Consider the following 23,655-nt stretch of genomic DNA (forward strand, 5'->3'; position numbering starts at 1 on the left):
CAAAGGTGTGGGCCGCACCGGCTTCAACCAGCAGCCGCAGCTCCACCGGCCCTCCCTGGGGGGCTGCCCAGAAACTCGCCCCAGGGAGGCCGGAAAGCGGCCGGGCAGGGCAGGAGCCAGTCCATCTGCAATCGCGTGTACCTCGATGGAGGAAGCACTAAAGGCAGCTCCTCGTGCCAGGGACCAAGCCACAGCCAGCAGGGCGCTCGCACGGATGCCACGCAGGGCACACGGCCCAGGCATCGAGCTGGACACCTCTCCTAGGCTGAACGGCTCCTGGAAGAGTCCAAGGACTCCACACAAGCCAGCAGTGCACCTGGGGCCCCCCGCAGTCCGGCCCTGGCTCGCCAGCTCTGGCACAGGGCCCCCACCCCCTCCCAGCAGTCCTTGGCTGCCTGACCCAAGTGCGGCTGTCACTTCACAGCCCCGGGCCCCAACAGTCAGGCTTTGTTTCTTCCTACAGTTAAAAGGGCCTCCACTTCCAGGAAGCCCTCCCTGAGGAGCCACGCGTGAGGGTGGTGATAATCATCTTTCGTGTTGGACGGGCCTTAGATCGTCACTCTTGTCTCCACATTATTCTTCAACTGTCACCTCTCTGCTAGGCTAAAACCGCTTATGCGTCTCCCACTGTCCCCCATACATTTGCCAGCAGAGAATTCAGTCAGCAGCTAGAATCTCAGGCGGGCCCCAAAGAGCTCTGGGCCTCGGCCTTCTCATCTGTGAAGCAAGGAAACCACTGCTTCTATGCAGAGCAGTCAAGAAAATTCACAAGTGAACTCTGGGCGGCACAGAAGCTGGCCCACGGCGCGCACTCCCAGGTCCCAGGTGCCTGTCCAAGACAGACGTCCGTGGGACCCCCTGGGGCTGCAAGGACTCCACCAATGCACAGGGAGGACAGCCGAGGCCCAGGCACGACAGAACTCAAAGCACAGTGCCTCTGGGGTCTCACGGGGACCCAGTTCAACAGAATCATTTGAGTCCCCCCAAGTTTACCACACTCTCCTGAACATGCCTGCTGAGCGATGGCTTTAGGAAGTCCAGATTCTTCTTCAGATTCTCCCCCATACAATCCATTTGGTGTTTTAGAAAGTGGGAACATCATAGCGGTTTCCTGCCCCTCGACTGGGTTCTGAAAGCCAAGTGCACCCGGACTCCCACCAAAAGGGACTGGGATGCCGCCGAGCAGCGAGGACCTTCCTCAGCCTCACGGCGAAGCCCTCTGGCCGGGGAGCTGGCGGCACCGTGGGGCGACAGGCCTGGGATCCCGGTCCCCGTGTGAAGGGCTCCAAGCCGAGGCAGGACTACGTGGGCAAAATAAATCCCCAGACGGGCAAGGTTCTGAGGGGACCAGCAGGAAGTCCCTATTAAAGTTGTAAACTCTTCTCAAAAACCGTATCAGAAGCAGGCAGAAACCACACGGCCCGCATCTACTTGGCTCCCACTCTCCCACAGACCCACAAGATTTAATCAAAACCCTATTTGAACTTCACAGCCACAAACTGACACCATCCACGGGACTCTTATCGGCACACACACACACACACACACACACACACACACACACACACACACACACACACACAGCCTCACTTCTGCAGAGGTTGTTCAAACGGTCAGCAATTAACCAAGGACGGATGACCGGCCTGCACAGGTGCTTCCTTTCACCTGCATCTTCCGGACAGGTGCGGAAAGCACGGTCTCTTCTCAGTTCACCTGGTTAGTTCGCTTGCAAACACGGTCCGAGCGCCTGGGGGGCTCAGTCAGTTGAGTGTCCAACTCTTGGTTTCAGCTCAGGTCATGATCTCACCGTTCCTGAGTTCAAGCCCTGCATCGGGCTTCGCGCTGACAGCGCGGAGCCTGCTTGGGATTCTCTCTCTCTCCCTCTCTCTGTCCCTCCCCTGCACTCTCTTTCTCTCAAAAACAAATAAATAAAATTTAAAAAGAAGCCCCCCCCCCAAAAAAAAACATGGTCCTGATTTTATCTTGCATTTGATTAGCGTTAAACACCATCTCATGTATGAAAAGTGACCGATATTTTACATACACTGTAGTGAAGACGAGACACCTCAAACTGCAAAAACATACACTGACACACCCGTAAACCCCACTTCTCATCTGGGTGGAGGCGTGCCACAGCTTTGGGGCTCATGGCGCTGCATGGGAGACCTATGGGCCCCGTGTCTCGTGGGTGGGTTCCAGGGTTCACCCCCAGGCTCAGCCACTTACTGTGTGTCTTTGGGCAAGTTACTTAGCCTCTCTGTGCCTCCTTCTCCTCTCTGTAAAATGCAGGTAATGACAGACAGCCCCGACTGGGTTTTGCAGACAGAGAATGAGGCCGAGTGTTCTGCACAGGACCTGGCCTTCTGGATGTTTCTCTGGGCCTGTTAAGTACCAGGAACAAGCACGCATTATGCTCCACAGATCACGACACACACACTGAAGCTCAGGGCAGTGGGTAGCTTCTGGGCCAAGGTCACAAAGCCAGGGATGGCCCAGCCCTGGATGTTAATGGTCCCTGCACCCCGAACAACGTGGGGCTCGAGGACATTTCCGCTGCGGAGTAAAAGGCATAGGGCCCCTCCCTATCCTCTTAAGAATTAAAAACACTTTAGACATCTGAATAATTCAAGGATGAGCTAAACACACTTCAAACAGCCCTAAGCTTCCCTTCGGCTTGCCCGTCCCGCTAGGCTTGCCGAGCCCATGCTGGCAAAGCAAAGTTCAAGCCGGCCTCAACTGCTTACTCCAACCCTAACACCAAATCAGAGCTCCTTCGTTCGCATGGGCGCCCTGAAGGGCAGAGGCCACCTCGGCCATCGGGCCAGGCAGCTCTGGCTCCGTCCAGCAGAGGGTGGCGGTGTGCAGGGCCTGCCGGAGAGAGGGCTGCGTCCTCCAAGCTTCCCCTGCAAATGGGTTTACACAAGCGATGCGAAGAACCACTAGCAGCTCCTCTGTGACTCCAGTCTGTGCAGCACGACTGGCTGGGTGTAGACGGGCATCTGAGTCGGGCCCCAGGAGACAGGCGGTGTTTCCAGAACTGAATCCCCCCACGCAGGGTCACCTCTGGCCTTCAGCAACGCAAATCTTTCGTTTAGCCTTTGTTTTACGAGCCCGAAACCCTGATTTCAGGCTCAAGGCTCAAAATGCTAGGAAAGTGTAAACAAGGGTTTGTGCTCGAGAGATCAGTGGAGGGTCCCCGTGACGGATGTCCCACCCTGTGTCCACCGGGGCAGGTCTGGTGCGCTGCCTAGCCCAGCACTACTCACTGCTTACAGAAACCACAGGGTTCCTAGAACACAATCCGGAATTAGCTCCTTTCTGCCCTTATCCCTAAGAACAAAGGCGCTGCCTCACAAACCGAGGACAGGACTTGTCCCCAAATATTTACAAATCCAAACTCGTGGGGAAGCATTCTTAACTGGATTCTTAACAGCCAGGCCCGAGGACAGGAGACAGATAAAACTTCAGGACGCACATTCCTGAGATCCAAGGAGGGAGGCAAGTGGCTTGCTTTCCTCCCCACCCCCCAACCCCAAAGCTGGATGAAGCCAGAGACCCCTTGTTTTTGGAAACTCCCTTCATGTCACAAAACCATCTTATAATACAAAGTTCTACAGCTCTCCATCCAAAACATTTTTGGTCTCTGGGCTAACAATAGTGAATGCTTCTGCTTTGAGAGCATCTCCAGCCCAGGACTTTCAAACAGCCTGAGGGAGTCCTTGGGTCCACCCAGGCCTCTCAGGGAGAGCCCCCCACCTCTGCAAACCCCAGGTGGTCAGGTTCCTTGGCAACCCCGGGAGCCTCTCCCCCACCCCCAGGGCTCTCACCCTAGAGGCAAGTCAACACCACCCTCCCCCTCCTCCCAGAAAGGAGCCCAGCACGGCGGGCTCACTGGATTCCTGCAGGACAAAAACCATTTCGGAATCCGAGGCCTGGCCGGCCAAGCAGTCTTTTCTGCTTCTAACACATCTTTCTGGAAAATTAAAATTTAACTCAAGGCACAATTCCATTAAGCTTAAAATTTAACCCAACCAAATAAAAATGCATTGCCGCTGACTGCAACACACACGTTCATGAGATATATCATCTTCTGCCCTTTAACACATAAGTCCAGAAAACATGCAATTAAATATTAAAGTACACACGGATCAGCGCTTAACAGCGAAACGTAATGAAGCGGCAGATGCTCTTTACCCCTCCATGCACTAAGCACCTTTGGGGTTCTCAGGTGGGGTGCCTTTGGGAGCCTGAGTCCACAGATCTCAACGTCCCCAAGGGAACGGCCAGACTGGCCTGAGCCCTCGCCAGCGGGGGCAGCCCCAGCCTTCACACGCTCCCTTCCTCCCGGACCAGCAGGAGTCACTCCTCCCTGGAATGTTCCAGCAGCAAGGGTGTGTACCAGGCACCAAGGGCAGATCAGTAATTCCTTTTAACTGAGGCACTTCAAACGGACCCCCACCCAGATCATACCTTCCAACGTATTTTCATTTTGGGCATTCAGTAATTATGAAGAGCAATGATACATTTATGCTTCTGTGGTTAGTTTTGTATCGGTAATTACAATGAGAAAACCTGCTTCTAGATGGGCTTAACAACAGCCTTCTGAGCACAGCAATGTTTTAAACCACAATTTATGTACACGTGTGTCACAAGCGTGAAGAACAATCAGTAAGACTTTCCAGTGTAAAAGCCTGTCACTTTAGAATAAAACTCCACGAGGGAAAGTGGAACAAACATCCAAGTTCGAGAGGAAAAGAACACGTACGCATTACAACCGTTCACAGTCTGTTGCTCCGTTTGCTAAAAGGTGACCGTGGTCATCAAACCATTAGTGAATTTCATATCGGATACTTTCAAGAGCGGTACGATTGCAACTTAAGATGTCTACATTTACAATACTCCAAAAATGTTCTCTTTCTCAGCTATTTAAAATCAGCAATAATGGGGCGCCTGGGCGGCTCAGCAGGTTGAGTCCAACTCTTGCTACCAGCTCAGGTCATGATCTCACGGTTCCTGAGTTCGAGCCCCACATCGGGCTCTTTGCTGCCAGAGCTTGGGGCAGAGAACAGAGCCGGCTTGGGATTCTCTCTCCCTCAAAACAAAATTCCAAAAAATTAGCAATAAAGTTCAATGTCAACTCAGAAACGTGCCCGTAGTTTTCATCAAAGTTAGTTTACAGGGCATGAACAAAAAACTCCGAAGGTCTCGGCTACGAGGCAACCCAAGGCTGAAAGACCCAGAATTTAGGCAGCCACGTGCTCCCCACACCGCCCCCCCTCGTTACGTCCAGTGAACTCTGGCGAAACAAGTTCATCTCCGGTGTAGAGGTGGCAAAGCCCCTCCCCTCAAAATAACTGGTGGAAAAATATTTCCTTCCCATTTCAAACCAAACATCGTACTCTTCTGGATAAACAGATTTTGCCGGGGCGAGGACTAAATGGTCGGCAGTGAGAAGCGCGCCAGTTTTCTGGCCTGGCAATGACCGAGTGATGGCTCGATTTGTGCGAGTGACCACTGCATCTGGCCGCAGTTCCAACTCCTCTTCAGCAGCGATTTTAGGGGTTTGCTATGCATTCTGTGTTCAAGATCTTCCTTTCCCTACACTGGGAAGAATTCAGTTGCACGTCAATTCAAATGGCCCCAGGATTCAGAGGCAGAACCCCAGGAGAGGCCCTCTGGCAAACTCTAAACACTCGCTCCGGGGCAGCCACACCGCAGAATCCCAGGTTAGGAGGTACTTTTAAGGAAAGCGCCCCTCGGGCACTGGTTCAGGAATGCAGTTTTCCTCTCGGCCAGCAAAATCCTTCCACAGGTTTGGGAGGATGAAAACACGGTCGACCTCGACCGAACAATGCTTCCCTCACCTGGGCTTTGGGCCAAGCAGAGAGGTGGGCGGGCAAGGTAGCCCCGCTGAGTGACTTGAAAAGGCTCTGCAAATCCCTTCGGCTGCAGGGGAGCCACCTCGCCCTCTCGGAGGCACCACCCCTGTGTCTGCCCTCGGGGGCAAGAACCCGGCGCAACGGCCACCTTCACTGGGGGGAGTTCCCTACGGAGCCTGAGTCTGCCACCGATCGTTGGGTGACCCTGTGACCACCGTCTGACCCAAGGGTCCAAACTAGCCAAACCGACCTCAGAGCCCTCCTCTCCAACTTCACGGCTGTGTTTCATTTCCCACAATCTCCCGCAAATGCCTGCCCGTCGGCTCCTGTGGGAGTGACATCGGCCCACGCACCGCAGTGGAAGGGCCACTGCGGGAACGCCAAGCTTAAAGCCAACTCGATCTGTGACACGAAAACAGTAAGTGGATTACGCTGTTGCCCTCGAAGTCTGTGGACGTTCTAATCTTCTTAAAACGTCTCCTCTAAAAGTCACTTGCCAAGGAAGGAGGTTCATAAACACCACTAGGCCCCCACTAAATGTTTCCAGTGTTACCGCTACCCCAACGGCAGCGGGTTGAAAATAGCTATTGTGCAGACCGGTGAACTCAGGACTTCTGGCAAGCTTCCTTCTGATTTAGGGCCGGGAAGCTTCCTTCGCGCGCAGTGAAAAGGTCCACAATCCCCCAGTTCGCTCCAAGTGCCTTATTTCACAAAGGCTTAGCATTTGATACCTTTATAAAGGAAAAAAAAAAAAAAGCCACTCCAAGCACATTTTGAAAGTTCCATGTTTAAAAAGATCCTTGTTCATTGATTTTGGTGGGGTAATTAAGCTAATCTAAACAAGGGGTCCTTGTCTGGGCGCCTGTGGGGGAGGTGCACGGGGGCCTGGCCCCCCCCCCCCCCCCCCGGCTCCGGGGGTCCTCTCCCACCCCCTCCTTTCTATATGGCTGCTCCTCATCTGGGAGGCTTTTTCCCTCTGGTCAGATTTCCACTCGGCAAAGCGGAACCGCTCTCATGTTTCCCGGCCTGGAGTCGAGGCGGCCCTCCTAATGGAGTCTCCCTGAGTGCACCTTTGTCAACAGAACTGTGCTGTGATAAAGAAATCTGGGGAACCAGAGGAAACGGCTGTGCAGCAGCACCCTCACCAGGAACACGGCTTCCAGCGCATTCTGGCTCCACAGATTACAGACGGGGCTCTGCCAGGGGTGTTCCCGAGGAGGGCACTGGCAATTTGGGGTTGCCTGCCACCTACGGCGCTCACCAGCCACCCTGACCCTGTGCCAGGCCGCGAGGCTGTTAGTCACGAACCACCCCTAACGGCTACACGGGGCTGGGCTTCGGGGCTGGCAGGGCAAGCAGAAGAAGGCAGAGAGGGCAGAGGGTGCAGACGGGCGATAGGGACGAACGGGCACCACGGCCAGAAAATAACACTACAGCCCGGACCCCGGCGCAGCCGTCCGCTCTTCCCCCCACCGTCCCTCTGACAACACAGATAAAACCAGCCCAACGTCAAGCAACCTAATCGCTGGCCAAAATACCTTCTTGGACTGCCTGCCTCCACTGGGGATGGGGGAGCTGCCGTTGCCGCAGCCCCTCCCCCCTGCAGACCTGCAGGGCGGGATCTCCCGGCTCAGAGAGGGCAGGGCCCCATTCCCAGGCTCCTCCCGCCCCTCCCCAGCTCCCCTCCTCTCCAACAAGCAAAGTTGGAGAACACAGAGAGCCCCAGGATGTTAGAAGCTGCGAGCCACCTTGGAGCTCGAGCTCACCCGGTCCAATCTCTGCTCTGCTCTCACGAGGCGACACGGGCCAAGGCCACAGCCCTCGTCTCTGCAAGGGAAGCAGGCAACTCACCGGCCCCAGGAGTGGGTGGGCAGCCTCCCTGGGGGACACCCGGGGCCACTAAAAAGCCACCACTAAATACCTAATATGCATTTCAAATGCATCTCAAAAGATCCATTTCTTTCTTTTACAGCTGCTGCCCACAAAAACAATTAGCCAGAATGGAGCCGAAATTCCCAATTTTTAAGACAACCTATTCCCCACCCCCCTCACCAGGGCGCACTAGAGATCCTGATCAAGTCCGGGTCCTTCCACCCGGGGCCTGCAAAGCTCCAGACTACCAACACTGCCACTCTTGAACTTCAGGCAGATTCTGCAAAATCTCTCCCAAGCCTTAAATAAACTCTTACTCTTTCCTTCAATAGCTAATTCAGACCTAGCTGAAAAGCAAGGAAATTATTCCTAATTTTTAAAAGAGGTTAGGGATTACTGTTTCTGATACCAACCATTAGTGACACTACTTAATAAACCAATCCTCCAGCTTTTCACTTTTTCTTTTTTCCCCCAAGCACAAAACGGAGATGACAGATTTCCCCACGCCCTACCTGTCTGTCGATGGCCGGAGGGTGTGAGGCGGTCGTAGCGAAGGAAAAGTGCAGGGCACGTACACAGGACACTGGCAAGACCGTTTCCCCAGCGGAAACAGGCTTCGATTCTGACAATCATTTGACCCGACAACAACTGCTTCGGTCACTCACCTTCCAAACCCTCCTCCCTTCCCAGGATCTAGGACTAGGAGACGCCCCAATAACCAGGGGCTCCAAGGCCTCTTTTGCTGGCATCAGCTGAGGTGTCCGATAGGGCTCGGTGGCTCAGTCTGACCCACGGTGCCCCCATTGGAAAAACAAAAAAATCTCACACTCCCCAGGAGATCAAGTGCCCCTTCCCACTCCTCCCTAGCAACCGCCCCCCCCCGCCCCCCACTTTCTAGAATTATTATGGATAGCTAACCAGGAGGCTGGGCTTTTCCCAAACCACCATTCCTCCCCGTTTTGATATACCTCCCCTGGAAAAGCCCTCAACTGGAAAGTGCTCCCCAATAACCCAATCAAGAGCAACACACCTTGGGGAGGAATGGGTTAAATTCGAGAGCTCCAGGAGGAGGGGTTGCTCGGGAAAAGGAAAGCGGTGCTGGGATGCGGAGAAATGTGCAGGGCAGGGGCTCTGGACCTGGATGCACAGATGCACCGGCCCCTCTCCTCCAGGGCCAAGCTTGGCCACAGGAAATAAAGGTGTCTTCAAAGGGACAGCCCGGAGGGCATGCACATAAGACAAAACACAGGCGCTGCCCAGGGGACAGCTTGAAGCCGGAGGTTTGGAACACTGGACGGGCGTGCTGGGGGCGCGTGTGTGCTGGGGGGGGGGGGGGGGGAGGGGGGAGGGGAAGGAAGGCAGGCTGAGGCAGAGGGGACAGGGGCTGGACTCTCAGAAGTTAGGAAATAGATGTCAGGCCGAGGGGGCAGGACAGGGTCGGGACCGAGGGAGCCAGGCGCGAGGCTCCCTCTGGGTAGAGAAACCGGAGGAAATAGAGGGTGGGGGAATGCTGCGGAGCACGACCCGGGGGGGGGGGGGGCGGGGGCGGGGAACCGAGGGTGTGATAAGGTGCGCACCGCGGGCAAGGGGGCCGGGATGCTCCAGGAGGCTTCTGGGACGGGAGCGACCAGAGGCAGGTGCAGCCCGGGGAGAGAAGGGAGGAGGCCGAGGATGGGGCGGGAATCCCGGCGGGAGACGCGCCTGGCCGGGTCGTGGAGGCGAGGGTGAGGGTCCCCTCCCCGGGGACGAGATGCCCGGGCGGGCTGGGAGCCGGACTAGGGGCTCGAGGCCGGGCCGCGCGGAGGTAGGGTGGGGAGGCGGGAAGCGGCAGGTGGCGGCGACCAGGTGCGGGGCCTGGGCGGCGGACGGGAGAGGCGGCCGCTCACCTGTCTCCTCCGGCCGGGGCCGCTGGGGCGGCGGCGCGGCGGGGCGGCCGGGCCGGGCCGGGCGGAGGCGGCGGGGGCGGGGGCGCGGGGCCCCGGGCGCTGGGGGTGCGGCGGCGGCGGCGGCGGGGCCCGGCGGCGGCTGCTCTCGGCCGGCCTGCCGGGCGGGCGGGCGGTCAGACAGCGAGCGACGCGGGCGCGGACGGAGCGCTGCGAAGCTGCGGCCGGCGCGCGGGGACAACGCCGCTTTATCGGGTCGGAAACAGCCGCCGCGCGCCGCTTCCGCTGACGCAGCGCGGGCCTGCGCTCATGACTATGCAGCAGGCGCCGCGGGAGGCCGGGGCGGGGCTAGCTTCACGCGCGCCCATTGGTCGCCATGAGCCCCGCCCACCGTTCCGCCCCGCCCCGCCGCCCCGGGCCCCGCCCTAGACCCCGCCCCTTGCTGCGTCCCACCTCCCGCCTCGTGGGCGGGGCGTCCAGCGCGCCCCCAGCCCCGGCTCCCCCGCGCGGGAGCCCCTGTCCCTCCCCACGCTTACCCCCTGCTTCCTTCTCTCCAGACGCCCTCCTCGCAGTGGAGCCCCCACCAGCCTAGCTTCCCCTCTCCCCCAACTCCTCCGCCCTTTCGGAGCAGGGTGGGCTCCGCCCCCAGGTGCCGCAGAGAGCGCTTTCCTGGCATCGCCCTCCGGGTCTCCCTCCTCAAACCCCCTCCCTCGGCGTGGGCCCTCGCCCGACTCCATCTCCCGCACTCTGCGCCCCCTCTTGGTAGCAAGGCAGGACCCCGGACCCCGAGCCTTTCCCTCACTGCCTGACTCGGGCAGGAGGCGCCGCTCCCGCATCACCCCTCAGGCAGATGGCTACCGTCCCAAGGATGGGGCCGCTGGGAGTCCAGGAGACTAGGTCGGGGGAGGCAGCTTGACAAACAGGTGATACAGCGGGCTGAGGTCAGACAGTCTGTGCTCTCGCCAGGCTCGACGAGTTACTTCATCTCTGGGTGTCCTCATCTGTGAGACAGATCGCAAGACCCGTCTCATGGGGCTGCCGAAGGGATTTGGAAATAAAGGGTGCACCGCGCAGCTTCCAGAGCAGTTAGAATGGGAAAATCTGACAGTGTCAAGTGTTGGTGAGGACGTGGAGCAACTGGAACTCTCTTACACTGCTGGTGGGGGTGCAAAATGATGCCCCGCCTTGCAAGTCTGGATCTTATGCAAGCCTGATGACCTAGCAATTCCCTTCCTAGATGCACGCCCTACGTGATCGCATTTCTGTGCACGGCAGCACTGTTTGTAATAACCAAACATTAGAAGGGACCCAAATGCCCAAACACAGAACAGATACATCAACTGTGTCCTATTCGTGCTGTGGAATGATGATCACATGGCTGTGAATAATCTACAAACACGCAGGACAACATGAATGACACTCGCAAGTGATTTTGAGGTAAGAAACGCCAGACCTCAAAGCATATAGGATTCCATGTATATAACGTGGTAGAGGGACGCCTGGGGGGCTCAGTGAGTTGAGCTTCTGACTCTTGATTTCGGCTGAGGTCATGATCTCACCGTCCGTGGGATCAGGCTCAGAGGTGGGCTCTGTGCAGAAAGCATGGAGCCTGCTTGGGATTATCTGTCTCCCTCTTCCTCTGCCCCTCCCCTGCTCCCTCTCTCTCTCTCTCTCTCTCTCTTAAAATAAATAAACATTTTTAAAAGATAAAATAAAGTGGTAGAAATGTCTGTAGAATCTAGACAGTGGTTAACGTTAGAGGGAGGGGTGCCAGAGCCAGGAAGGGAAAATGGAGAGAGTGTTTGGGGTGCTAGTAAGATTCCATTTCCTGCTCTGGGTGTTGGTTACATGGGTGTGTATGTAATACTTCGATCAGGGGTTAATAAGATCAGTAGCATGTGCATAAAGAGCCCAAAGTGACCTCTGACACATAGTGGGTGCCTCATCTACCTCCTCTGTGGGTTTTGTGGCTCCTGTGGCCAGAGGACGGAGGCAGAGGCAATCCCAGATGTGCTGTGACCTTGGACACCTTTCTTAACCTTTCAGCGTGTTCATCTATAGATGAGCCTTCTAACAACACCTAGCTCACAAGTTGTTGTGAGGAGTAAATGCACTTTTTTAAAACACTTGATACAGACAGGCGCCTGGGTGGCTCAGGCAGTTGAGCATCTGACTTCAGCTCAGGTCATGATCTCATGGTTCATGGCTTCGAGCCCCACAGTGGGCTCTGTGCTGACGGCACAGAGCCTGCTTAGGATTCTCTCTCTCCCTCTCTCTCTCTCTCTCTCTCTCTGCCACTCCCCTTCTCCCTCTCTCTCTCTCTCTCTCAAAAATAAACCTTAAAAATAATAATAATAACAAGTAAATACATAAGTAAATAACCTTAAAAAAAAAAAGACAAGAAAAAGCTCTTTTCCCCTCTCTCTAGGTGCCTGCACCAAGGAGGGCCGTGTGAGGAGCCCTCCCAGGACCCGACCACGCTGGCACTGTGATCTTGGGTTTCCCAGTATCCAGAACTGTGAGAAGTGTTGTTGAGCTGCCCAGTCTGTGCTGTTCTTGTTAAGGCAGCCTGAGCCCATTAAGGCAAAGGGTAAGATGTGCCCGTAGCTCGTGGCCCCACCGTCCAGCCGCCCCGTGGCAGCTCCTTGAATGAAGGGCCACCAGCCCTGTGAGGAGAGAAGCCCCGAAGTCAGGAAGACCTGGGCTCTCGCCCGGCTCCAGAGCGTGGCGTGCCTGGGGACTTCCCGCCACAGGCGTGCAACCTCAGAAGGGGCTGCACGCCTGCTGCATCACTCTGCCATGACCGTCTTTAAATTCTTCATAATTTCCAATAATTATTCTCCACGATTTCCATAATTCTCCATAATTTCTCATCCTATGGCCTCATTTGTGAGCACACTGGTCTCCTGGGACGCTTGCAGGGAGCCCGGGGCAGGACAACACCTCCATCACTGCACGCGCAACCTTGCCTTCACCTCTCCTGGGGACCCTTGGAGCAGAATTGTGTCCTTCTCATCCACGGACACGCAGAGCCTAAGGACCGATAAAACTGTCACATTGACCATTTCCAGAGATTTGCCAGGAATGGCCTCCTCCAGGAAGCCCTCTCGGATGTCCTGCCTTACAGGAGCGAGTGGCTCCCTCTCATGAGCTCTGAGGCACCCTGCCCCTTCACAAACCATTCCCGACTGTATTTGGGCACGTCTGTCTCTCTAGGTAGCCTGCAAGCCCTGTCCAAGCAGCTGGTACCAGGCCAGGTTCATTGTTGCATTCCAGAGGCTGCCTACAGTGGGGCAATGGGGCTGCAAACATGTTTGCATGTAGAGGGGCACAAAGAGAGAGAAAAGGAACTTCTTAATGAGGACCCATGGAGAGACTCTGGGGGGTCCACAGACTCCTGAAAAGACGTGAGCCGGCCTGGACCAGGCACCCCACGTGCTCCCTATAACCCCATGCCTACAGGGGTCCCATGCCTACGGGGGTCAAGAGCTCTCCTCTTTGTCTTGTGACCCCACCAGGTTCAGGACACCTACAGGAGGCATGAGACCCCTGCAACTTTTAGCACCCCCTGACCCTGGTGCTGGGAGGCAGAGAGGATAGGAGAGCCGGCTTGGGAAGGGCAGGATTTGGGGCAGGTCGGGGTTGGAAAAATGGAGGGGCCATCAGCAGACAGGCGTGCGGGGGGGTGGGGGGTGGTCACAGGGCCTGGGTTTGAACTTTGACCTCACTGTAAATAAGTCTCAGTCCGTGAAATGGAATGGACCTCACCTGGAGAGGGTGACAGTCACGAGCCCAGACATGCAGCCAGCTGCCTGCTTACGCTGAAACCCTGGCCCTGCCACTGACCAGCCCTCTGACCTTCCGCAGGTCACATCAGCTCACTGGACCTGGGTATCCTTAGCTTCCAGAAGGGCAGAGTGTTAGCCCCTCACAGTGCTGTTACAAGAAATGGATGCTTTCACCTCGACGAGCGAGCACCGTCTAAATGGCTGGTGAGCAGTAATTTTCAACTTCCCAGGGCTGGAGAGGGAAGGGAGGAGGTATGTGGAGGACTCGGTCACCTGAGACCACTCGGGTCTCACCGCGATGACAAACAACCACCCAGCTCATAACTGAGGGCCTGCTGTGTGCCAGGCCCCTTCCAACCTGCCGGTCCCTTCAGAGATCGGGCTTGAGCCCTCAACTGAGGCTGCCCTCTGTATACTGTGGATGGGGCCAGTGGAGCCTGAGGAGGGGAAGAGAGCATAGAAGCCAATGTCCCAACTGTCCCCCAGTGTCCCTCAGCGGATGCCTCCTCTGATTATTTGTAAAGCTCTCCTTTGTTTTTAAGCAATAACACTTGCTAAGATGAACTCTTTAGCAAGACCCCGGTATTTCAATTAGTATGCTCAGTTAGCACCACGTATTCTGAGCACCTGCTCCGGGCCAGACCTGACTGCATGTGCTCTCTGGGTGCCAACTTCCTGGTGAACCTGGGTGTCGTGGAGAGAGCAGAGAGCATGGGCAGAGTTCCAGCTCTGCCCCTTCCCACTGTGTGACCCTGGAGGACATGCCTCATCTCTATGAGCCCCGAGGCAAAATGGGGAGGATGCCCCCCCCACAGAGCGTGGGGTGCAGACTTCCCACGAGGCAGGGGAGGTGGGTCCCAGATCTTGGGGCAAGCCCCCGCCTCCCAAATTGCCATGGTGGAACGGGAGGCCTGAGGGACAATGCCTGCCCAGGTGTCAAAGCAGTGAGTGGCCTTCAGAGTAGCGTCAGCCCCAGGAGGGGCAAATCTCTGGCAGGACCTCCAGGTGCTGGAACTGGCAAGACAGCGGCAGGCTCCCTGGGGCATAGATGTTCCCTGGAGTCATGTGGCATCTCGGGGGGGTCTGTGGCTACCCAAAGGGGTCATATGGCACCCCAGAATCAATAAGGTACCTAGAGTCATATTGCTACTGGAGTTCATACAGCTGTCTGGGTCATACAGACACTCAAGGTCATATATCTCCCCAGGGTCATACGGCCACATGGAGTCATACAGCTTCCCGGGGTCATATGCCTATCCGGGGTCATACAGCTTTCAAAGGTTGTATCGCTTCTTGGGGTCATATTGTTCCCCGGACTCATATAGCCCCCTGGTCACATGGCTGCCCAGGGCCATACAGCTTACCAGGGTCATATGGCTTCCTAAGGTCATAGGGCTTCTTGGGGTGATACAATGGCCAGGAATCATATGGCTACCTGGTCATAGGGTGCCCCAGGGCCATGTGCCCACTTCGGCTCATACAACTACCAGGGTCATATGGACACTTGGGACCACAGTGTGTCTTCAGAAGAGATTCAGGCTTCTTCTAGACCATTCTTCTGCCCCTGGGTCCTGGGTGAGCCCCACCCCTTCCCAGCCTTAGTTTCCTTTTCTGTGAGGTGGACAGAACCCACACGGGCCCATGGGCCGTGCTCAGTAAGTGGCTGTGATACTGGAGAAACCAGCTGTGGCCCCCCCGCGTAGCACATATTACCTTCCTAGCCTGGGCAGACCTGGAGGGTTTCCAGAAGAGACTGGGGCAGCTTTCTGCCCAGCCTGGGAGGGGCAGATGCTAGAAAATGCCTGTTGGGGACTGGATGAGTGCGGTCGGGGCTGAGAAAGGCCTCATGTGGGGAAGATGAACTGTAGAGGGTGTCAGATTCCCCTCCGGGGTTGGGAGAAGCGGGCACACGTTAAGTCTTGGCGCTATGCCTTTCTCCACGGTTGTCTTCTATTCTACAATTAAATTGTAGAGTAAATAAATAGAACAGTAAAATAAGACACCGACTTCAGCCAGGCTGGAGGGTCTCAGAGGCCCGGCTGGGGAAGGCGGCCTCTGTCCTGAGGGTGAGGGAGCCTGGGGAGGTCTCGAAGCAGCTGGATGGGACAGCCCAGTGATGAGGTGGCTGTCCCATGCACTGAGAGGGTGAGGGCAGGGCTGGGCAGGGGCAGGAGAGGAGGGCCCAGGAAACAGGACTGGCCCTGGGGACAGGTGCCGGCCATCTGAAATCCCTACAGTCCGTGTGGGTCCTTTTTTCTCCAGGGCCAGTGCCTCATCACCCCTCCCAGCCCCCACTGAGCCTTGGAACGAATGTCTGCTTTCCTCTCTCCCCTTCTCCCTCAGGGTTTTGTGCTTCTTAAAAAGAGGGCACTGCCTACCCCCAAAGGAATTCGTTGCTGAGGCTGGCTCGTGAGACACCGTGGCCCAGGAGGAAATTTACTTGGGGATGGTGGAGGCCTGAGAACAGGCAGACCCACGCTCATGCGCGCGCGCGCACACACACACACACACACACACACACACACACACACACACACCCCATGGCTGGAACACCCACCTTTCAGTGTCTTCTTGGCCTGGGCCTGAGGAATGGCTGATGACCAGGGCCTCCTCCTGGTCCCCGCGGGTCCTACAGGTGCTGGAGAACGGGGCACCAGTGCCGACAGGCCTTCTTTACTGGGGGGCCTAGGAGTCCCGGGGTGGAGAGGAGCTGGGTGTCAGCGCACCTGGGTTCAAGTGCCGGCTCACCCCTTCCTTACAGGCTGCACACGGGGCCCCACCTGGGGGGCTCAGAAGGCCCCCACGTTCGGTTTCATGCTCCACCATGGCTGTTTTGCCACTAACAGCTTGCGAACAGGGGACCCAATTTTTCATTTTACACCAGGTCTCAAAATTGTGTAGCTGGTCCTAGCTGTGAACAAGTCTCTTTGCTCCTCCATGCCTTAGTTTCCTCAGCTGCAAAATGGGTGCATGAGTTCTCGGTGCCCACGTGGTTGATTCAGTTGAGCGTCCCAGTCTTATTTCAGCTCAGGTCATCATCCCAGGGGCGTGGGATGGAGCCCCGTGTGGGGCTCCAAGCGGAGCACAGAGCCTGCTTGAGATTTTTTTCTCTCTCTTCCTCTCTCTCCCCCACCCCCCTCCTCTCAAAAAAAAAAAGACAAAAATGTTGGCAGAGGGCACCTCGCGGGTTCAGTCCGTGGAGCACGTGACTCTCGATCTCGGGGTTGTGAGTTCAAGTCCCATGTTGGGTGTAGAGACTACTTTTAAAAAATCGTTTAAAAAAATGGGTGCATGAGTTCAGTGCTAATGCTTGTCTGGTTGACTCAAGAGCCTTGGGCCGGGCACACAAAGGACAGAACACCAGCTAAGCCCCGCCCAGTCAGGGCCACCTTACTCCCACGGCACTCTGTGCACTTCTGCTAGAAGGGGAAACCAAGGCACCGAGAAGCAAGGTGGTGGGCCTGATGTCATACAGCAGGTAAGTAACCCCGGCTGTCTGGTTCTGCATTCTTGCGCCCTCTGCCCAAGGTCAAGGGTTTGCAAGGAACTCCCAGGCCATCAGAGTTGGGGGGGGGAGGAGAGCTATAGCATCTGCTCTGCATCTCCAGTCCACTTGCCAGGACAGTGAGGGAGGAGGGCCAGGCTCTCTTCAGCCCAGCCGGGAACCAAATGACCAGGGTGACCTGAAGAGAGGGCAGGGAGCCAGCTGCACTGGCAGGTGGCAGGGTGGGGCGTCTAGCAGGACTTCTCAGAATGAAGGGTGAAGGCAGGTGATGCGTGGGGCCACCCCACCCAGGCCCCAAGGCACAGGCCCCACCTGCTGACATCAATAAGGGCAGGGTGGGCCTCTGGAGTGGCTCCAGCCCCGAGGCAGCCCTCAGCCAGACCTCCATCTTAGGAGCTGGCACCCTGCTTGGATGGCACCCCCCCCTCAACCCTCTGGGTTGGCTCTGTCTTGCCCTGCCTTTGCTCACACTGTTCCTCTTGCCAGCAGTGCCATTTTTCCTCCTTGGGTCTGCCTGTCCCAGGGGCACCTCCTCCAGGAAGCCCTCCCAGACCACACAAGCGTATAGTCATTCCTGCCTCCCCCAGCACACACCAAAAATAAAGCTGGGCTTTGACACACCATTTACAGAGCCGTCTACACTTTACAAGGTATTTTTCTGTCCGTGGCCTCACCGGACCTCATAGGAACCCTCTGGGGTCAGATGATTTTTGTCCTTAGTTTGCAGATGGGGACCCAAGAGACAAGGGAAGGATGTGAGTTCACACGGGGGTGCGGTCGCACCAGTGGCTAACACTGAGACCTTCCTGGGTGCCAAGGACTGCCATATGTTTCCATTCATTCGTTTATTGCCTCTATAACCACTGACGGTACATGTCCCCTGTGCCAGCCATGGTCACAGATGCTGTGCAAAGCATCAACAGAGAAGACGGACAAACACAGTCCCTTCTCCGGCAGGCTGCATCCCCGTGGGAAGACGGACCGTGAACAAGTGATACACGGTAAGTCAGGTGTGGTAAGTTAGGGGGTAACAGATTCTGTGCAGAAGCAGCAAGTGGGGAGAAGTGCGGGGCGGGGTCGGGGGACAAGGTGGGGTGTCAGGCAAGATCACTTGTGAAGGGGACTTGGGAAAACCTGAAGGAGGGGAGGGGACAGCCCCAAGAATGTCCACCCTGGAAGCCCGTCTGGTCTCCCGCTGGGGGCTGGGCATCGCCCCTCCCTCCACATCCCAGTCACTCAGCTCTCCCTGGCCTGCCTGCTGGGCCCTCACCCTAGCCCCGGCCACCAATCCTGCAACCCTCTCAGCCACTCAGGATGGTCTCTGCCCTGCCTCATTGGTCCCTGGGGCCCTTGTTCCCTGGGCTGAGCCTGGCACACGTCCACACCCAGCCAGTGCAGGAAGGAACCGTGAATGAGAGAATGTATAGGCAGGCCATAGGCCCTGGCCCTGCTCACAGACGCCCTTTCCTGGGGTGCAGTGGTCGGGTGCATTAGAGGATGTCACCCCCCCCCACCCAGGCCATGCAGGGAACAGCATGCCCTTTAGAAATGAACTGCGGGGCACCTGGGTGGCTCAGTCGGTTAAGCGTCTGACTCTCGGTTTCGGATCAGGTCAGGATTTCTTGACCCATGAGATAGAGCCCCGTGTAGGGCTCTGCGCTGACAGCACTGGAGCCTGCTTGGGATTTTCTCTCACTCTCTCTTGGGCCCTCCCCTACACGCACTCGCCCTCTCTCAAAATAAATAAATCAACTAAAAGAAAGAAAGAAATGAACTGAAACGGGCCGCATCCTGGTTGTGCCGCCCTCCCGGTCATTCACATGCCCTGTGCGTGCATTCGTGCCGTCTTTCGTTCAGCAGAGAGTACGGAGTATCTTCTAGGTGCCAGGGTCTCACTCAGTGTGTGTGATGCAAACATATGAAGTCCTCACTCTCAAGGGGCTTATATTCTGGTGGGGAGACACGGCAACCAATCGCAGTCCCTGGTTGTAAACACTATCGAGAAAAAGAACTCTGAGGAAGGGGCGGGGGGGGGGGGTTGGGTGCTGCCACCCACAGTGAGCCGCAGGGAGCCCCCGAGTGGGTATGGGAGTGAGGGGGGTCTGGGCAGAGGGGGACACGTGGAACTTTGCAGGGTGCAGAGCAGGGGGACCACGGGGTGCTTCTATGAGGGTGCGAGGGAGCAGACGGTGGCAGTGAGTGGAACTGAGGCTGCGTTCTGGATAAACACCGGAGCCACAGGACTGACTGCCGGAGGGGCCTCGGGATGTGGGAGCAGAGTCGTTACTAGCCTCAGTTTTCTCACCTGTAAAATGGGGTGCTGGCACCTCGCCGCCCGGCCTCTGGTGAGAAGCCCAGGAAGGTGTGGGAGGGGAGCCAGCCTCCATTCATCCAGTGAAGCCTTGCTGGGGCCCAGTCAATACCGGGCACCGGTCCAGGCTTGGGGAATACGTCACGCAATAGGTGCTTCATAAACGGTGGCTTTAAAAGAAAGGAAAAAAAAGTGGGAGGGAGCAAATACTGAGCCCAAAAGCAAGGAATTGGGGCCATCGAGATTGGGCAGAGGCAGGTTTTGATTTGAATCGAGGTGTCAGGTGGCTGCCCGTGGCAGGGTAGGTATGGTCTGACCTTGAGGTGGGAGAGCCCGGAGAAGTTGCTGGGGGTAACTGGGGTCCAGAGCCAAGAACGGCAGGCCGCAGAGAGGGCTGACCCCATTTCCCGACGCAGTGGTGCCAGGAGGCCTGTTTTCCGTGGTGTTTACTGACTCCTCCAGCTCCAAGGAGCTCTGGGTGTTTGGGCCGTGTTCCCAGGGTCATCCCCCCAACAGCGGGCTGGAGGGAGGGAGGGAGCAGTGGGGGTGGCTCGGCCAGCCGGGAAGGGTGGAGGCAGCTGGTGAGGTGGCCGAGAAATGGATGGCTCCGCCCTTCCCTAACCTGTAGTCCTGGGAAGCCACTCCCAGGCCCACCTCTGATTTGGGTTCAGAGCTGGGGGCCAGAGTGGAACTGAGCTGACACCGCTTTCTTCAGGCTGCCTGGGGAGGCAGGGGTGGAACAGATGGACGTAAAGTGGTCATGACTAGTAAATGGGGTCAGGGTTCAGTCAGTAAAGCTAGAGCCAGTGATAAGTTGAGGGTAGAATCGGGGCTTAATGTATAACCAGGGTCAGGATTCAATGTCTGACCAAGCCCGTATCTCCAAATGTGAATAAGGATTAGGGCTCAGTATGCGGCTAGGATCAGGGCTCCGTGTGTGATCAGGATCAGAGCTCAGAGCGTGACCGGGATTGGGGCTCAGCATACGACCAGAGTTAGGGTCCACTTCAGGGCCCAGTGTGTGATCAGGATCAGGGCTCAGTATGTGACTATGATCGGGGCTCATAGTGTGAACAGGAAGAAGACTCAGAGTGTGATCGAGTCAGCATCGGTGTGTGACCAGGATCAGGGCTCCGTGTGTGACCAAGACTAGGGCTCAGTATGGAATTAGGATCAGGATTCTGTGTGTGATCAAGGTCACGACCCAGCTTGTGACAAGGGTTAAGCCTCACTCCACCAGCAAGATCAGAGTTCATCCTGGGACTGGGCTCAAAGTTGAGTGTGTCACTGGGATTCAGAGTTCAGCAGGGATCAGGGGTCAGTGTGCGGGTGGGATCAGGGCTCAGCGTGGCGCTGGGGCCCACAAGGCTGTTGCGGCAGCTGTAAGCCCGCGGTGAGCTCAGGGCTGCTGGGTCCCTTTTCTCTGCAGTTTAGCCCCATTCATTCATCTTTTTCTCTTTCATTGAAGAATCATGTACGCTGGGGGCGCCGGGCGGCTCAGTCGGTTAAGCAAGGGAATCTGGTTGCCAAGGTGAGCGCTTGGCCAGTATCGGTAGGCGGTGGACAAACAGGGCTCAGTTATCAGAAAGCACCTTTCACGCTAGGCGCATTGGGACCCGGAGCTACATTTGCGGGTTCCCAGCGGGTGGCAGAGTGATTGCTCTGGGGAGCACTCCCGGCCTCAGAGGCCACCCGGCTTGGGGGGACCGGAATGCAGCAGACAATGGGAAGGAATGAGGCCGCCTGGGGTGGCTGATGGGAAGGGTGCAGACAGCCTGCGGGAGACCACGGGCAGCGAGGGACGGGCAGCGGGGGCCTGAGACACTGGCAGAACTGAGAGGCAGGGCTCCCGGCCGGGCGTCGTCTCTCATTCCACCGACCCACTGGTCAAGGCCCTGCAGCCTCCAGCACCTCCCCCGCCTCGAGCTTGCAGGCCCTGGCCTTGGAGACCCTCTGCTAGGCCATCTGTGCGGGGGGATGCAGGACAAGGTCCCTTGCCTGCTGGGTCCAGGCCTCCCACTGGCCCCAGACCTCAGCCGTGATATTGGTCTAACCCAGTTCACACCCACCTTCACAGAGCCGCAGAGTCACCTTTCTGAAGCACAGTGGGACCAGGTCCTGTCCTGCTTAGCACCCTTCCACTCTCCTGCTCCCGGTCCCTGGACCAGAGCTCTCCCACAGCCTGCCTCATGTGACCCCTGTCTTACCTGAGGGCAGCCGCGGTGAGGCAGGGCTCGGGGAGTGACAGTCAGGCTGTCGGAGGGACAGGAGCTACCTCCCAGACTGCCTACCAAAGGGGAGGGACAGCTCTGAGGCCCCAAAGCAGGGAGGGCTGGGGGTGTAGGCACCTGCGGGGGTGGCGGTGGGCTCAAAGGAGGAGGCCTGAGCCTGCAAACAGGGCAGGGATGCTGAGGGTTCAGGCAGGATTGGGGGTACTTCGGGCCAGGGCTACACAACTACAATCCTCATTCAATCCTCAAAAAGCCCATTTTGTTGGACCAGGTGACTATTTTTCCCTTTGTTCAGATGAGGAAACTGAGGCCCAGAGCAGTTAAGTGATGCCTCCAAAGTCACCCAGCCATTGGTGGATCTGGGCTGGTCTCTAGACCAGCTGGCCCTAGGGCTGGAGCTGCAAGGCCCAGGAGCTGTCAGGACGGTCAAGAAGGGAGCCCAATGCTATGCAAGGGCCAGGGTGGGGGTGTACCCACCCAGTGGGGACTGGGCAACTGGGGGGGAGGGGAGGCTGGCTGGTCCTGCCCCAGCAGTCTCTCAGGCCCCCAGACGGCCTCACTTGCTGCCTTCACTCCTGCTTGGGCACCCCACACTGGTATGACCTGTCACTCCCCCAGACACGGTGTTACCTGAGCCTGAACTAACTATAGCTGGTGTTTATTGAGCATTTACTCTGTGCTAAACACGTTTCGTCCCTCGCTTATCACCCTGCAATCTGAGAGTCACATTCTGATCTCCACTGACTGATGCAGAACCAAGACTGAGAGCGGTGCGGTGACCTGGCCTCCCTGACCCCTCTGTTCATTGCCCCCGGCTGTCCTCAGGGCCAGGAATAAGGTTACCACCTCCTGCAGGGGTGGGGCTCTGGGGTGGAAGGAGGCCCACCCAGTTCCCGCCCAACCTGCTGGGTTGGTTTGGCCCAGCTGGAGCCCCACACCCCACGCCTGGGGAGCCCGCCTGCGCCCACTCCCCTGGCTCTCTCCTAGAGCAGGGATTTCAGAGTCTGCCGCGGCCACGGTGGGTGCGGAGCCTTGGGACACCCTCCTCAGTCTCCAGAGGGCACCGGCTTCCAGAAGCTGGGCGAGGCCTCAAGCCTGCCAGCCTCGTGGGTGAGCGCAGGTGTTCAGTGACAGGGGCCCAGGGCCCGCACAGCCCCTGAGACGGGCATGTGACAGGGAGCCCTACTTGGGATCATGTCGCTGGTCAGGGCCTTGGTTTAGACAACAAGCACCTCGAAGAAGCCCAGAGGACACTGTGGGGTAAGGTCTGGGGTTGGGGGGGCAGAGGGCGTGGGCTGAAATCAGACACAGACATGCGCTCAAGTCTCGCCCACCCTCTGCTAGCCGCGAAGTCAGACAGGCTGCTTCTCCTCTCCGTGCCTCGGTTTCCCCACCGTCATGGCACCTGGCGCTCACACAGGTGGTTGGTAACATCCAATCCTCCGGGCCATCCAGAGAGCCTTGAGGTTTGTCAAGTGGGGGACCCCCGAGGCACGAGAGGGGGATCCCTGCTCACACGCACACGCCCTGCCCTCAGCCCCGCGGGTAAACACGCTCACACGTGCATGCACGAGCATGTGCGCACCCACACGCCATCCGCAGCCACCGTGCATGCTCACCTACACGTGCCCACGGATCCAGCCCGGACGCCACGCCCCTCTGGGAGCGCCTGCACGCCTCCCACCGCACGCAGGGCGCGCACGCCTGTCCTCGCCCTCGCTCCCACGCGCAGGCTCTCAGGCCTTCCACGCCCGAGTCCCCAGGTGCACCTCAGAGCTGGGACAGCCGTCTGCTTTGCTCAGCTTTTTGTCCTCTGCTTTCTCGGATGCCTGCTCCTGGACCCGATGTCCCCTGAGAGGGGGCTGTGGGCCCGAGGGTTTATGCGGCTTCAGAGGAAAAGGAGCTGGCGGGGGGGGGGGGGGGGGGGGGGGGGGGGGGGGGGGGGGTCGTCCTTCCTGCCGCCCCACCTGGGCCACAGTGGGGGTCCCCACAAGCTGAGGCTACTTCCCACCCATTCTCCCCCCGTGAACCCGCAGAGTGCCCGCTGGTGGGCTGACGTTCCCTTTGCCTGCACCTAGCGCCCCGTGGACCCCTGGGCCCAGCAGCAGCCCTGGGGGAGTCCTCAGGGGCCCCTCCTTTCGGGGTGCCAGCCTGCTCCTCTGCAGAGGGCGCCCAGCCACATGCCT

General features: G+C 57.6%; 1 long non-coding RNA gene across 1 annotated transcript; it reads left to right on the forward strand.

Annotated features, from left to right (window-relative positions):
- Positions 1-8,763: 8,763 nt before the first annotated feature.
- LOC109496265 lies at positions 8,764-14,293 on the forward strand. Its single transcript, XR_006592798.1, has 4 exons — positions 8,764-9,031; positions 10,872-11,071; positions 12,063-12,224; positions 13,502-14,293. It is a non-coding gene; the product is annotated as an uncharacterized LOC109496265 (long non-coding RNA).
- The last annotated feature ends 9,362 nt before the right edge of the window (positions 14,294-23,655 follow it).

This window comes from Felis catus, chromosome F2, assembly GCF_018350175.1.
Source record: "Felis catus isolate Fca126 chromosome F2, F.catus_Fca126_mat1.0, whole genome shotgun sequence".
Classification (NCBI taxonomy): domain Eukaryota; kingdom Metazoa; phylum Chordata; class Mammalia; order Carnivora; family Felidae; genus Felis; species Felis catus.